At 39.2% G+C, this 16,739-nt stretch overlaps 1 pseudogene; it reads right to left on the reverse strand.

Annotated features, from left to right (window-relative positions):
• Nucleotides 1-203: 203 nt before the first annotated feature.
• Nucleotides 204-309, reverse strand: LOC112930950 (U2 spliceosomal RNA; annotated as a pseudogene).
• Nucleotides 310-16,739: the final 16,430 nt, after the last annotated feature.

The raw sequence follows: 16,739 nt of genomic DNA on the forward strand, positions 1-16,739 counted from the left end.
CCACCTCCTTAAAAAATTGTATGGTTTTAGAACACCAAAAATTATTCTAAACTTTTTTTTAAAACACTAAAGAGATGATCTCAGCCAAAAGGGGGGTGGGTAACTGAGCATGAACTTGCTTTATTAGATGTTAAAACTTTATATAAAAATTTAACATAGTGGTAAAATCAATGGATAAATCAATGTGACAGAATGTATAGGCCTTGGTGTTGATCATATCTAAGAATCTAGTATATGATAAAGTATCTTAAATCAAACTGATAAGAACAGATACTACCCTTGCTCTTAGCTAAAAGGCTGAGAAATAATAAAGTACCTTTAATCAATGGGGAAAATAGCTTTGCCCCAGTATTTTCATTGTCTGGAATTCTTTCTAAAAAGTTAATGGGAGAAAAATCCAAGAATTCCTAACCAAATGCATTCATTACACATTATTTAAAAGAGATTGGAAACAACTAACTGCCCAATAACACAGCAGAATGGTTAAATGAACTAGGGCAGATCTACATGATGAAATATAACCCTTAAAATTGCATTTCTGACAATTTCCACTGCTATGGGCAAATAATTATGATATATTTTCAAGACACTATAAAGTGAGTATGATCATAAATATATATATATTCCATATGCAAACATGTAGATATTAAAAGTACAAAAGACTGAGAGAATATACACCAAAATGTTGTATATGCATTTTTATAAATAGACAAAAATATGAGATGCTTAAATCTCTCAATTAAAAGGAACTGAAAGGAGTAATTAAATAAATCTATCAAATTATGAAGGGTATATATAGACACAGCACTGACTTTTCCTTTTTAAACCTTGAGAATTTTATATTTGGACAAAAATTTAAGATTGTTTTAAGTTATGGGTATTATAGATGTCATTATAGATGACTTCTGGTCATTTGAGATAATCATGCTACTCCACACTACCACAATCCCACGTAGTTTACAATCATATTTCGATCGTAGATGATGCAAAAAGTTTTTAATAAAAATGGAACTTGAACTTTTTCTTTCCAGTTTATTTTTCTTTTCAAACATATCTGGTACACATGGATAAAATACACAAATATTGCCAAGATCATATTTTTGTATTTTAGACAACTGAATGTAAATTTAGATATGCCCCTGATTCATTGATACTGTGAAAATTATTTGGTGCAATTCTTTAGCACTCATCTGTATGTCTCTAGGTACAAATAAAGCAAATTTCACCAAATCCCCATGAAACCAAAAGTTTACATAAATAGAAAAGACTTGAGGCGCCTGGGTGGCTCAGTGGGTTAAGTGCCTGCCTTCAGCTCAGGTCATGATCCCGGGGTCCTGGAATCGAGCCTGCTCAGCGGTGAGTCTGCTTTTCCCTTTGCCCTTCCCCCTGTGTATGGGCTTTTTCTCTCTCTCTGTCAAATCAATCAATAAAATCTTAAAAAAAAAAAAAAAGAAGAAGAAGAAGAAGAAGAAGAAAGAAAGACTCGCAAGTTAATCTTCTAGATTACCTGCAACTACTATACACAGCTAAATTTTTAGATTTATCTGAGCCCACAACATCATTTATTTAGTACTTTGTTTTTAAATTTTGCCCCTTTTGGGGACACCTGGGTGGCTCAGCAGTTAGCATCTGCCTTTGGCTCAGGACCTGATCTCAGAATCCTGGGATCGAGTCCCGCATCGGGCTCCCCCCAGGGAGCCTGCTTCTCCCTCTGCCTGTGTCTCTGCTTCTCTCTCTGTGTCTCTCATGAATAAGTAAAATATTAAGTAAATAATAAGTAAAATCTTAAAAAAAAAAGTTTTGTCCCTTTGAAATTTGCTTTGACCAGGAAAAGCTAGTCATCTATTTTTTCCGTATGTATTAGGCTCCAAAATACAATTTCTTAAAACAGATTATTAAATGAAAGAAAATGGGAAAATGAAACTTGAGTCATACTTCCACCTTTAATCTCTTTATCAGAAAAATAATGCAACACATTCTTTTACCTGCTGATGAGCAATCATCTAAAAATACAAATATGCTCCCCCACAGCAGCCAACAAAGATTCTATTCTAAGACAACAACTTATTTCCTTGTTTTGATGATTTTTTTGTCTTTTGTAGCCTGTCTCCAGTGAAAGAGAGCTTTCAATTCCCCCCAAGACCACAAAATACCCCCACTCCTCCCTCATCATTGTGGTTACCAGTTTATTTATCGGTTGTGGCAAATGGCAACCCTTTACACCATACTTAGCTAAATAGTGTTTGCTTTAGGAACAAAGCACAGAAGACAAATATTTCAATGTGGTTTTCCAATGGGGAGGGAGTGGGACTGACTCTTGAACTCCAGCTGATTCTCATCCTCTCAGACCCATGTTTTCTGGCAGCTAAAGCTTCAAAGAGCCCATGAGGCTCTGAGGAGACACTTGGACTCTGATTTGCACAGAAGGGGCAGGAATTCAATTGGGTGCGATTTACCTGCGAGGTCCACAGCTTCTGGGCCCCCTGGCAAGGAGCAAGTTGGAAGGACTGCAACAGCACCCTGAGTTAATTATTGCATAAAGAGTGCATAGGGAAGCAGGTTCTCTTCTTTTAAGGACCCTCTACAAGGGACTTTTCTTGGTCAGGATTTATGGGGATCCTAGTAAACTAAACCTAGAATGGATGTTAACACACACAAAATCAGGACGAAAAGAGACTACCTCTCCTCGAGGCTACCCAATATAAGTCAAAGAAAATCCCCTTCAAGCCTAAAATATTAGTGGAGGTCGAATGGTAGAGGAGAGAATGCACTCTATTTTATATAATTAAAAAAACACGTCAGTTATGACCCACTGAATTGATTTCATGGTGCACTAATGGGTCACGATCCTCAGTTGGAAAAACACGGGTCTTATGGGAGCCCATTTATGAGTGGGAAACGAGTTAGGTCTGGTGCATTGAGCCCGGGAGTACTCCAGATGTGTGATTTTTTAAGGCAGAGCTGCCTGAGAAAAAGGAAGTATAGGGTTGCAGGGCCACCAAGGAGAAAAACCTACATTTTTTAAACCAGTGTTGAGTTTCCCAGAGTCAGAAGCCAATGTGCAAGAGTGTGGGCTGTTTGCATGGTCTTGCCCATGTGTTTTTCTACGAATCTACCCGTCGAGCTGTGATAGGGCTCTCAGTTCAGGCTCTCAGTTTTACCAGGAGAAACGAAAAGTGGAAAAGACTTTTTGTTGACACTGTTTTCTCATCAGAGTTTCTTGTGAACTAAGGCACTTGGCACAAAATTGGGCACAGAACACTTAGTAGGTATAGATGATGTGACTTTTAAATTATGGGTCTGTCACTAACTAGTTATGTGCCAATCACTCAACATCTGTGAGCTGACAGATGTGTGACTTTCTCACCTGTAAGGTAAGTGAGGGGCTTCAGTGAAATGGGTCATGTGGGTCCCAGTTTTAGCTTCCGTTAATTGAAATACACTTGCCACTAGGCATTTAGGAAGACCAGGTGACAGAAATGTCCCAGCTGGCCAGAAATGTAGAAAATATAACCTTTTAGCTTTCCTTTTAGCATCCAGACACCGACTCCTTTAACAAACTGCCTTGTTTGTAAAAATCCTTCAGAAATCATTTCAGAAACAGATTAGAATTGTAAAATCCAAACCTCTAACTACAATGTTTCAGCAGAAAAAAAAATCAGGCTGCAATATGATACTGTGCTGCTTAGATGCCAGAAGTCATGCAAGATTCTGCTACACATCACTGGTAATATCTGGCTGGGAGGAAGGTTTTCCCCATCCAATTTTGAGATTTCTGTATCATCAGTCCTGTAAGGATTATGTAAGGATGCCTTTTCTGCTTTTTTTTAAAAAAAAGATTTTATTTATTTATTTTTTTTTAATTTTATTTATTTATTCATGATAGTCACAGAGAGAGAGAAAAAGGCAGACACACAGGCAGAGGGAGAAGCAGGCTCCTCGCAGGGAGCCCGACGCGGGACTCGATCCCGGGTCTCCAGGATCGCGCCCTGGGCCAAAGGCAGGCGCCAAACCGCTGCGCCACCCCAAGATTTTATTTATTTATTCATGAGAGACACAGAGAGGGAGGCAGAGACACGGGCAGAGGGAGAAGTAGGCCCCTGTGGGGAGCCCGATGCGGGCTCATCCCAGGACCCTGAGATCATAACCTGAGCCAAAGGCAGATGCTCAACCACTGAGCCCCGCAGGTGCCCCTTTTTTCAAGATTAAAATAATAATAATAATCTCTACACCCACGGTGGGGCTCAAACCTACAACGCCCAAATTGAGAGTCAGAGACTCCATGGGCTGAGCCAGCCAGATGCCCCTGCATTTTTTTTATCTCAATAATCAGTTGACTTTCCATTAAAGAAGGAAATCTATTCTTAGCTGTTAGAAAAATAATTCCTATTACCAGCGCTCTTCCTACTTCATCCCGGGCCAATGATCCATTGTTTAATTTATTGGGAAGTCATTCAAAATGAGATCCTTCCGTTGTTTCTGGTCTTTTAGTCTTCCCTTCCCTTTCAGTTTCTTTGGGTTTAAAACAAATAAATGCCCTCCTTTCTGTACATTTACCATTTTTAACTAGAATCAATCCCACTTAACTTCTCTAGTTGTTGAATTTATCAGCATAGAATTGTTTATAATATTTTCTTATAATTTTGTGTCTATAGAATAACATCATTTTCATTCTTGAAATTAGTAAGTTATGGGGATTTTTTTTTTCTATTTTTTTCTCCTTGGCCAACCTAAATTAAATTAAATTGCCCAATGTGAATGTTGGGTTAGTTACTTTTCATTGAAAATATACTATTAAGCTCAAGTTTAATAGACTAGTGTCTTCATTCAGGTTGGAAAAATGTCATATTAGCCGATTATATGGACTTCAATTTGAGAAGTGATATTTTTATTTTTATTTTTTAAAAATATTTTATTTATTCATGAGAAACACACAGAGAGAGGCAGAGACATAGGCAGAGGGAGAAGCAGGCTCCCGCGGGGAACCTGATGCAGGACTTGATTCCAGGGCCCTGAGATCACAACCTGAGCCGAAGGCAGACACTCAAACACTGAGCCACCCAGGCGTCCGAAGATGTGATATTTTTAGAAGAAAAAGACCAAAGATACAGAGCAGTGAAACGCCGGGACACCTGCACCCCGATGTCTATAGTAGCAATGTTCACAACAGCCAAACTGTGGAAGGAGCCTCGGTGTCCATAGAAAGATGAATGGATAAAGAAGCTGTGGTCTATGTATACAATGGAATATTCCTCAGCCATTAGAAATGACAAATATCCACCATTTGCTTCTACATGGATGGACCTGGAGAGAATTATGCTGAGTGAAATAAGTCAATCGGAAAAGGACAAACATTGTATGGTCTCATTCATTTGGGGAATATAAAAATTAGTGAAAGGGAATAAAGGGAAAGGAGAGAAAATGAGTGAAAATATCAGTGAGGGTGACAAAACATGAGAGACTCCTAACTCTGGGAAAGGAACAAGGGGTAGTGGAAGGGGAGGTGGGCGGGGGGTGAGGGTGACTGGGTGATGGGTACTGAGGGGGGCACTTGGCAGGATGAGCACTGGGTGTTATGCTATATGTTGGCAAATTGAACTCCAATAAAAATTTTTAAGGAAAAAAAAGAAAAAGATATATTGTAATAGGTATTGGTTCTTTCAATTCAGTCCTCCAATCAGTGGAATCTTTATGAAGATGAATTCTGAAAGTATATATATTAGGTGTTCAGAATGTACTCTTGAGGATCCCCTGCTGTACACACAGGGTGGTCACCAGGTGCATAAAATAGAAGCATGGAGAAAGTCTGCCACTGGCTTCCATGCTGACTGGGTCTCTTGATCCCAGCAGGGTAAAGAGCAAGCTGTTGCAGGCATCTGCGTGTTCCTGAGGAAAGAAGAGCCAATCCAGCATCTCCCAGGTATCCAAAGCCCCCTCCTCCTTGCTCTCTCATCTATTACCAGTCTTATTATTCTCCATGTCTCCCTGTTCTCTTTGAACGGATTCTCCTTCACTTCTATGTGGCACACAGGTTTTTCCCATCTGTTGGCTTACTTCTGTTAAAGTAAATCAACTTGCTCACAGTGGGCCTGTGAGTAAAAAAAAAAAGAAAAGAAAAAAAAGCACAGATTATAAAATTGAGTGCATATTATTATATTTTGTACACTATATATAAAAAGAGCCCAGGACAGACTCAAATATGTTAGTCATATTTCTCTCTATATAGGGATTATCAGTGTATTATCTTTCCTTTTCTTTTTTATTTTTCTTACTTATTTGCTTTTTTCTTTTCTTTTCTTTTTTTCGTTTTCTTTTTGAGAGAGAGAGCAGGGGTGAGAGGCAGGGAGGGAGAGGGAGAATCTTAAACAGGCTCCATGGTCAGCGTGGAGCCAGACATGGAGCTTGATCTCAGGATCCTGAGATCGTGACCTGAGCTCAAACAAGTCAGATGTTTAACTCACTGAGACACCTGGGGCCCCTTATTTACTTTTTTTTAAAACTACTTTGCTTTTTCTAGAATAAGTATGCTTTTTTAAAATTAAAAATAGAAAGCCATAAAAACCAACTAAGAAGAAATCATTAATATTGGGATTTGGGGGGATGCCTGGGTGGCTCAGCGGTTGAGCACCTGACCCTGGCTTGGGTGGGGCGTGATCTGTGGTCTCAGGATCAAGTCCCATGTCAGGCTCCCTGCCTGGAGCCTGCTTCTCCCTCTGCCTATGTCTCTGCCTCTCTCTCTCTCTGTATCTTTCATGAATAAATAAATAAAATCTTTAAAAAAATATATATGTATATATATATATATTGGGATTGGGGTGTATTTTTTTTACCTTTTTATCTCTTTTTTTTACTTTCACTAATTTTTCTAGAATAAATATGATTTTTTGAATAAAAATATCAAAGGCTACAAAGAACCAACTAAGAAGACATCCAATGAATTTTTCTAATTTGAATTCTAGCTGTTTTATGGAGATTGAAAAGACTACTATGGGAGAAACAAGTTCCAAAACATAAATATAGTATAAATGGATGAAAGGCTTGTTATAGCCCTAGCATATGACAAAAGAATTATGAAGTCCCCATCTCATTGGTTGGCTCTATGCTCACCTACGTGATCTTGCCACGAAGCTTGGGTGTTCGAGTCATACCATTAGATGTAGACTCATTGTAGGAAGTCAGGGAAGAGAGAATGTCAAGGTGGTTGACATATAGGAAATCATATGAAGAAAGATGAACTGCTTTTTTCCAAAAAAAATTCTCAGTAGTTAAAGGACAGATCAAATTCCTTTAGTTACCTCACATTTATTGATCTTATAATACATACCTTCATTTGTACTAAGCCCTTAGCTCATTTAGTCCCTATAACAATGCTGTGAGGTAAGTAGAAATATAATCTCCATTCTTCAGATGAGAAAACAGAGAGAAAACACCAAGAAGCTGGTAAGTTAAGGGATGGGATTCAAAGCCTCACAGTGTATCTCTAAATGACTATATATACCGCTTAGAGGGAGCTTAGTCAGACTTTGTTCTCTGTGTGAAAATAAAAGAAATAATGGTTGAACTACCATAGCATGTCTGAGGAATTTACTAAGAATATAGAAAGAACCTATCTCACTGCAGAGAATGTAATCACAGGGTAAAGAAACTTGTGAGATAGCATCAGTTTCTACCTTCAGGCAGGTGAATGCCTATTCTTCGCATGACCAATTGTTGTCCATTCTGTTGGAAAAACATCCAACGGTGCAAATTTCTCTGTGGAATACCATGGTGGGCTGCCTCCAAGAGGGCTCCAACCGATCCTCCCCATCTAACATTCACACCCTTCTATGATTCCCTCTGCTTAGGTGGGGGCTGGCATAGTAACTTCTGACACAAAAGAGAGTAGAAGGGATGCGATGCCCCTTCAGAGATTCGGTTAGAAAGACTGTGACTTCCATCTTACTCATTCTCTTCCTCTCTTTCATGGTCTTCCTCACTTGCTCTGAGGGAAGCCTGGCTGCCATGTTGTGAGCTGCCCTATTGAAAAATCCATTTGGCAAGAAGCTGACAAATTCAGCCCACAGCCAGCAAGGACATGAGGCCTGCCAACAATCAGGAACAGGATCTTGGGAATGGAGTTGCCTGCAGCCCCAGCTGACCCCTTGACTGCAACCTTGCAAAAGACCCTGAGCCGAGCTACTTCTGGATTCCCGACCCACTGGAACTGTGAGACAGGAAATGTTTGCTGTTTTAAGCTTCAAGTTTCGGTTACTTTGTCATAGGACAACAGCTACCTAATACCAGTTTAGTCATTGACCGTATTGAATCCCTTGGCAATTCTTTGGGAAAATGTATACAATAGTTTCCACCCCACCCCATCCCCATGTTTGCATTCGCAAAGCAAAAAGTCAACTGTCTCCAGAGGCAAATGATCCTCCCCTGTCATCTCATTAGGTTGATAGCAGCCTCATGCTACATCTCAATGCCTACATCATTCACCTGACCACATGGACGTGGCTATCAGCAACGGGTGTGACAGTGTTCTCGCCAATGGGATGCAAGACTTGTCCCCTCTGTCTCACTTACCCAAAAGGAAAATTGCTTCCTCTCCACTTCTTCTCTTTCCACCTTCTCATGAGCTAGGATTCAGACATGCCAACAACCCACCTTCGACGGTACAAAGAGGGGGGCAAAGAAGGTCCAAACCAGGTGGGAGAGTCCCAGGTCCCTGAATCATCACACAGAGCAAAGGAGCCTCCAGCTAACCTGCAACACTCGTTTCTGGATTGTTAAGTGAGAGAACAATTTCTACCTTGTTTGGGCCACGGAATGTTGGGTCATTTGGTTACTGAAATTCCTCAGATCTAAGCTGCCATCAAGTATGAAATGTCTTTCTATTTTTATGTTCCACAAAGAAAGAGAAAAGTGTTGCCAATTAAGTCATGATAAGCCATCAAAAAAAAAAAAAAAGACTACTTCATATTTTAAGTAATTTAATAATGTAGAATTTCTGGAATTATAGAATAATGAAGCAATTTTATAATAACTGTCTTCTGTAATGGGTTATAAATTTTAAAAATGTCATCATTTCCAATAAATTTTGAGCAATAAGCTACAAACACTGCTCATTTCCTAAATGAAAGTTTGAGTTCTGGAGGATTCAAAGATTAGAGTCCTTTGTAAATCATAAGATGGTTATTTTTCATCTTCAAACCAATAAAATGTTTTTTTCCAAAATGAATTTAAGGTGCTCTCTTAATCAAGAATTTTGTGTTACACTCATAAAATAATAGTACAACATCTATTCACAGAAAAGCTGTGAAAGGCAACATACTGGGCTAGGCTTTATAGGAACGTGAAAAAATAAAACTAGAAAAGTTGGGGGAAATATGTTCAAGAATGTATCCCTCCAATTTCTCACTGCTTATGAAATAGATTGGAAAATATTTTTTTTCTTCCTTATCCATGTTTCACTTGAGACTTCAATCACCAGATAAGAAAATTAAAATTTTCTGTAAATAAAAAAACAATCAGATTATATATAACATATTTTTGTTCCTCAAACCGACAATATAATTTTAGATTTGTTTTAAAACTAGTGAAATTTATGTTTTATAGGCATGCCGATTTTCTCAAATGTTCAAGAATTGTTAAAAGATTGATTTCAGGAGTCTAGAATTTAAAAATGTCTTACATCTTCCTCTTACACTTATTGTACGTAAGTATATATGACAATATTTAAAGTAAATGATCTCTTGGGCATCTCCAATTTGCGGCCAGACTTCCTACCCCCAAGAATGTCAGTTCTTGGAGAGCAGGGATTTTTAACTATTTTGTTTACTGCTGTATCCCCAGGCCTGGGAGAGTGAATGCATGGCATGTAGTAGGTGCTCAGTGAACATGTGTTGATTGAAGAAATGACTGTATTTGGAAGAGCAGGGTTGGGGTTTCTTTGGCATTCTTACCTCCACATGTCTGGGAGTCACAGGCAGATGAATGCAGAATAGATATTCTTTCCCTCTGCTCTTGTGATCCTGGATTTCAACTCCTGTAAAGGAATTATATTTTACCTTAAATAAGTTAAATGTGAAAATATTCTCAAAGATCTGAAGTCAAAAAAAGAAAACCCTTCCCAACCTGCTCTTGATCTTAATCTTTTTAGAGGGAGTCTTTGCAGTCCTCCGTCCTTAAGCACCTTGTAAACATGAACTAGATCAAATTCAGAAAGATGAAAGGAAACCAAAGCCTCAGATTAAAAAGCAAGCGATCTCCCAAATAGTGATGCTGAGTTGTGCTGTGTTTGGGGGGAAGAGCAAGCTACTAGTGAGAAGCCAAGATTCATTGGCTTGTTGGGTTTCTCTCCTCTCTTCCCATTTCTATTTCTTTCCTGTCTTTCCTCCTCTCCTACCTCATTTCATTCTTATCTCTTGATCTCAGGGCTTTCTAAGAAATCTGGAGCCTAATGGGCAGGGCCTTTATTTTCACTGTGTTTCTGTACACTTGACCTCCACCATGACACACACATGACTGGGTTACTTTTCTCTGGAATTTACTTAAAACAACAACAACAACAAATTCCAAGAAAGAAAAAAAGGTGATAGGAATTTCTTCCCTCTTAAAAACAACTTCCAATTTAGGTCTTGAGGTTGGTACACGTTTAGGTGAAAAATCTATCTTTTCTCCTCCCTCTTTTGTAATCATATCTGCATCTCCTGAACAGTAAGAATTAATTTTCATAACTTGGGGATAGAAATTTATAGGGTTCTTTAGCTGTTTACAAATGTTATCAAATTTTAAATCCTCACATAACTGCATACAATTATGACCCAATAAAAGGAGAGAAAATTCTGTTACCACCACATAGAGAAGTCCTTGTATTTCACTCATATTTTATTTAAGCGAAATACATGCTGAAAATCACATCTGATTTTCATTGAAATTTCTTAGGCAGTTAGATGTGGGTATGAACGAGGGAATGTGTTTTCTTTGAATTCTGTAGCTCTTTTGCTCATTTCTTTATGTTCTTTTTCTTTTCTTAACCATATGTTTTTGTATTATATTAATGAAAACTGTGGGATCCCTTGCTGGGGGCATCGGACTTGAAGGAACTTGTTCTACGTCTAGGAGGGGGAGAGTATGCATTCGGCTTCAGCTTTCCACCGTGCTATCACATTTCTCAGTGCCAATTCTGGGAAGAGGAGGAACTGGCTATAAAATCTTCTCTTTTAACAAGAATGCGTTTTCTTTATCCCTAGTTTGATGTTCACTTGTGTGACTGTGACAAGGCTGATGTTATTAAATCATGTAAAATTAAATGGAAATTATTATGCCTTGAGAGACATCATGCTGTTAAGGTATAGACATTCTTTCTAGATTCTCTAAATGGATAATACTAATTTAGAATTCACTCAGTGTTGAGACATGAGGCAAGTAGTTAAATGAGGTCAACAAAATTTTCAGTTCTTTTTTGGAGGGTTGTAATTTTATTTAAATTCTCGTGATCACTCTGGTAGCTCCTTCTGCCCTCCGTTCCTATATTTTTCTGAGTCCTTACACCTCCTTTTAGAGGTAATTTGAGAAAGGGAGGAAAGGAAAAGAAACATTATTCTAATTCCTCACTAAAATTCCATCCCCAGCAAGCCCTGCCTATTTCACTCCCTACTAATCTCTCAGAGTCAGCTCATTCCCTGTGTTCACCAGGACATCTCTATGAGATGATATTTGACCCTTTGCTTTCCAGATGTCATTGGAAATGAAACCATATGTGATTTTCTAATGACTCAGAGCCCCTCTTACCAGAGAAGTTAGCTTGAACAGTTTTGGGCCCATGAATCCCCCCATGAGAAAGAGAACAAGAGGTGACTCGGGCATCCCTCTGCCCTGCCCAAGAAGAAGCCAGGGAAGTGAGCCACACTGTGTGTAGGGAGAGGGGGGCTGGGCAAGATATTCCTCTTCCAGGGTAGCGACTGTGTGTCCCTCTTCTCTGGGCCAGCAGCCTCAGTTGTGTGCTGTTGTCGCTGTCATGTGACCTGGTCAGCCGTAAGGCTCTGTGGACAGCAGGGGCTTCTGGAGAGGCTGTGGCATGTTCACTACAGCGAACAGACATATGCCCATGAGACACTGAGGCCCCATCTACTTACTTCCATGTATTCCCTTACTCTTCACAAACGTCATGCCAAAGCCCTTCACTCACTTCTTGGCTTCACAAAACTTAAAAAACAATAATCTCCTATCTCAGGCTCATCATAACAGGCCCCTTTCTGCTTTTACCTACTCATAAGGGACCCCTGTCATTGGTCGCCCCGCCTGGTCCAATCATAGCCACTTCCCTCTGTCCTTTCTTTTGTTAAAATGCTTTAGATTCATCTTCCTTTCTTCTTTGTGCTTTCTTCTCTGTCCTTGATAATGCTTCCTAGGATCATATTCATTATTCGCCTTACCTCTTTCTCTGCACAGGACAGAGATTGATTACAGAAGATGGTCTTCAGCCTCTATTACGGTGCGGCCAGTCTTTGACCACTCAGAGGAGCCTTAGCTCTCATATCACACATGAGATTTGAGGCCTAGGCTGACCCTCACTCCCATGAGCCCCAAGCCAAAGCTGATGCAAGATCTGGCTAGTAAGGGCTGGGTAAGTGGGGGTGCCATCATGCATGCCTTTTATTTAAAACAATTTGACTTTTCTAGCTACTTAGGTCTCTTAATACCTCCAGATTAGCTGTCTTCCTGGTCAAGAAAGGAAATGGTGAGCTATAGAAGGAGGTGAAAATTGATGATTTCACTGCTCAGTCACTGAGTGTGCTCCCGCGTTAGAGGTATGAATAACAATATGTTACTTCATAGACTCTCTTGTTCCCCCCATTTCCTCAAGGCAGTTCATGAAGATCCTTGGGCAACATTTTCACCTCACGACCCAGGTCAGCACGCCACGTAGCACCACGAAACTATCTACGTTTGGGGATTCTCTGCCTGATGGTCACCACAAGGTGAACAGGCAGGCTCCCATGATCCTTTGCAAATTACATAGACTTTATGAAGACAAAGAGCCAACCAATATCCTTTCTTTCCACCTCTTTCCTTAAGGCAAAACTATTACTCTTTGGGCCACATGGCCCATGTCGAATGGTCTTCTAGGGCAAGCTGACTCTTTTCACATGGGTTTCAAACCAGGAATGTTTAGATGATCAACCTGGTTGGGGGAGAAGGGGTAATGGAGGTAATAATGGGAAGAGTGCTGACACAGAAATTAGAGGGAATTTCAATTGGTAAAAGGCAAAAAAAATCTCTATTTTGTCTCTGGTTTAAATTTAAGTTTACTGCCAAAGGTCACATGATGCAACAAGTAGTGCGGGTAGTCTTCAAGGCGCCCAAGGGACAGAGCTTATTCTCTATGAAGTGATGTCCAGGCAGGATGCCCTTTAGAAGTTTGTGGTTTCCACAGCAAGAGGCTGAATTGTGTTGCTGTCTCTAATTCCAGCTTATAAAAGCATGCAAAAAGATTATCCAAGTCCTACAGAATTTAGTAACTATATTGAAGACAGATTTGCTTTGAACGTCAGTGGCCAAAATGATCAAGAAGATGAAAGAAGACATAGGTGGAGTACAATAGGCATTTCTATTTACAAATTATATATCTTTAAACGAAACCATTATTGTGAGATCTTTCCATACTCCCTGGATTTCATTCTGCTTTTGTACTCAGCAGATAACCTTTGATCACATCTGCAAAGGAAAGAGACCAAAACATGAATAACATGAAAGTGACAAACTGAAAACCAGATACTCCTGTTACTATAGAAATCATTCCGATATTGTCACTGTTGGATATTTTAACTAGAGTCCCAAGGCACTTTTTAATGATCAAACCAAGTATCTGCTATAGTTCCAACTGCATGCGTCACTCAACTCAGCATCTCCACCTTGAAGAATTTGCCCCACAAATACACTTGTGCGTTAGTGAAATGACGTACATTCACAAGGACATGTTGCGAGGACTATTCAATATATTCTCATATATCTATTCAAGGAAATAGCATACAGCTGTCAAAAGAAATGGCAAAGTCAATCACATATTGTTGTGGAAAGATCTCCAAAATCTATTGTTGATTGAAAGAAATTCAAGGACATGAACAGTGAGTTTAGTTTTATCCTGCTAAATGTGTTTAATGTGTTTAAAATAAGAAAGGAAGGAAGGGAAGAAGGAGAGAACAAAAGGAGAAAGAATATTTGCTTGCATATTCTTAAAATATCCCTGCCAACCAACCTCCTCTCCTAGGACAGCAACTGGTAGCTGGGGTAGGTACTTTGTTCCTTTTTAATATTTTGTAATGCTTTATACCTTTTGAAGTTTTTAAACCAAATGAGGGTCTTGTTCTAATATAAATGTGAGAAAGTAGCTGTACTTCCCCATCCCCTCTGGGGGCAGTGGGAATGGCCAGCCACATCTAGCATAATGCATTGTGAAGCATGAATGTAGCAATGGCTAGTTCTCTTTCATCATGTTGCTGACACTGTCATTTTTATTGAGATTTGAACATGTTGCCTCTAAAGAGATGAAGTTGTAAATGTCATTCCCTTGCAGCTCTGGTTGGGGGGTGGTAAGTAATAAGGGCAATCAATCAGCGAAGATATTAATACACTCAAGAAAGGACAATGCTTCAAGGAAGTAGAAAGCAAATTGGTGGTTTACAGATTCTCGTAAGAGGTCGTAACGTGAAGCTAGTGAAAGGCGGGCGGTCTGAAAATAAGGCACAATATCTACATCTATGTGCAATTGAGTGTAAATGCAATCAACGTCTCCTGTGGTATTTTTTTTTTTTTAATGTCTGTGATGTCAGGCAGCACTGTGACAGTGTTGCCTATTTACATGTTTCCCGAGCTGTGAGTCCAGGGAGAGCACAATTTCTGTTTTAGTCACTTGTGGACATCGCTGCCCAGCTCATCTCCTAACGCACGGCAGGAGATTAAAAAATGATTACTGTCTGAATAATTGTTGGCCTCAAAACGATATTGTACTTTTATTATCATTAAAGGATTTAATGCTTTCTCACATAAAAACACCAGAGTAAATAAGTGTCTACAGTATCTCCCCTCTTTTTTAAAATTTATTTTTATTTTATTTTTTTTTTTAGTATTTTGCCTCTAAATTCCTTGCATGCAAACACTTCTTAGAAGTAAACATATTGTCTGAAACTGTAGCAAAGTTTATTTATGTACTTGTAGCAGGTTTATTATAGAATACAAATATTTGCCCTATGAATGGTTTTAAGATGAACTGAGAGAGAGAAAGAGAGAGAAAGAGAGAACGTAAACATGATGAAGTCTTTGCTTTAAGTTTCAATGTATACATGTCTACAAAATATTTTGGACACGTAATGAAGTGATTTAACAGTGATAAAAGCATATGGAGAGCTATCAGAGGTGATGCCACAAGTCACACTCTTTCCACAATATGGTGACCGTGTTCTCAGTGCTTTTTATTTTAAATTTACATCAAAACCACAGAAAGCCTTTCTGATCAACTTAATTTATAGTTAAAAGGAGGAAGAAACATAAAACAAAACAAAAGACAATTGCTGCTTTTGGTTATTCAGTACAATCTCAAACACAAATTACCATTTGGAGCTTGATTAAATAAATGAATGTCTTTTTCCTGATTAGTGAACCTTTGCTGGTCTAAAATTTGAGCTCTTTAAACTGAATGTTTGAATTAGAATGAAATAAAGTCAGGAGTGATTGTTTGACTCTGGGTTTTTCCCCCAGCTTTTTCTTTCTTCCTCTTCTTTTATTTATTCATTTTTAAAAAAGTAATCTCTACTCCCAATGTGGGGCTCGAACTCATGACCCTGAGATCAAGAGTTGCATGTTCCACAGACTGAGCCAGCCAGATGCCCCTCTTCTTCCTCTTCTTGTTTTTTTTTTTTTTTTTTTTTTTAAACAAAATAGTTGTAATCGGTCTTTTTTAATTCTGGATTTTTCATATGACTCAGAGGTGAGTTTAAATGCAGAATATATGAACGGCCTTATTCCTGAGGCAGAGCTATGATACTTTGAAGTCCCCAAAAGGAGCCGTGGAGACTGATGGAGACCAAAGGTTTGGGAGACAAGCACGGCTTCCAGGGTGTGCCCTGTGCCAGTCTACCCGACTCCTCTGGTCATGTGACCCTGGACTAGTTTCACACGCTCTGTAATCTTAATTTGAAACCCTGTAAAATGAGGAAAGTGCTATGTGTCTTCAATTCTATGACATCATCAATTGTGAGGTGCACCATGAATTTATGCACAAGAAGAAAGCACAGTTCAATGACCTGTCATTGTAAGATGTATCCTAGTTTCAGAGACATCAGACTGTTGGTGGAGGTGGGAGAGAGAGCATTTGAATCCTAGAAATGCAGTAAAGATAGGTGCCTGCTAGAATCGTGAGGACATAATGAGCAAATGCAGGTCAGTGGTTAGCAAAGCCCAGACTGTGTTGTGCCCAGTAAAAATTATCGATAGAATCCTCAATTTGTGTAATGACTTCTCTTTGGGATGGACTCCAACTGGACTGGAAGCAATCCGTGTCACTGGCAAAGGGGCAGAAGGACAGAAGATGGAAATGTGGGGACGTAGAATGGGTTGTGATTTCATTTCTCTGGATCTAAGCTCTTGTGCAGCCGTACATGCATCCACTCACTTAGGGTTATGGGAATAGTCGCAAGGTTTAACTCCAGAGTAATTATGAAGTCAAGTTTCTATCAATGTTGATGCTTTTGCTGCAT

Source organism: Vulpes vulpes, chromosome 1, assembly GCF_048418805.1.
Source record: "Vulpes vulpes isolate BD-2025 chromosome 1, VulVul3, whole genome shotgun sequence".
In the NCBI taxonomy this organism is placed as follows: Eukaryota; Metazoa; Chordata; class Mammalia; order Carnivora; family Canidae; genus Vulpes; species Vulpes vulpes.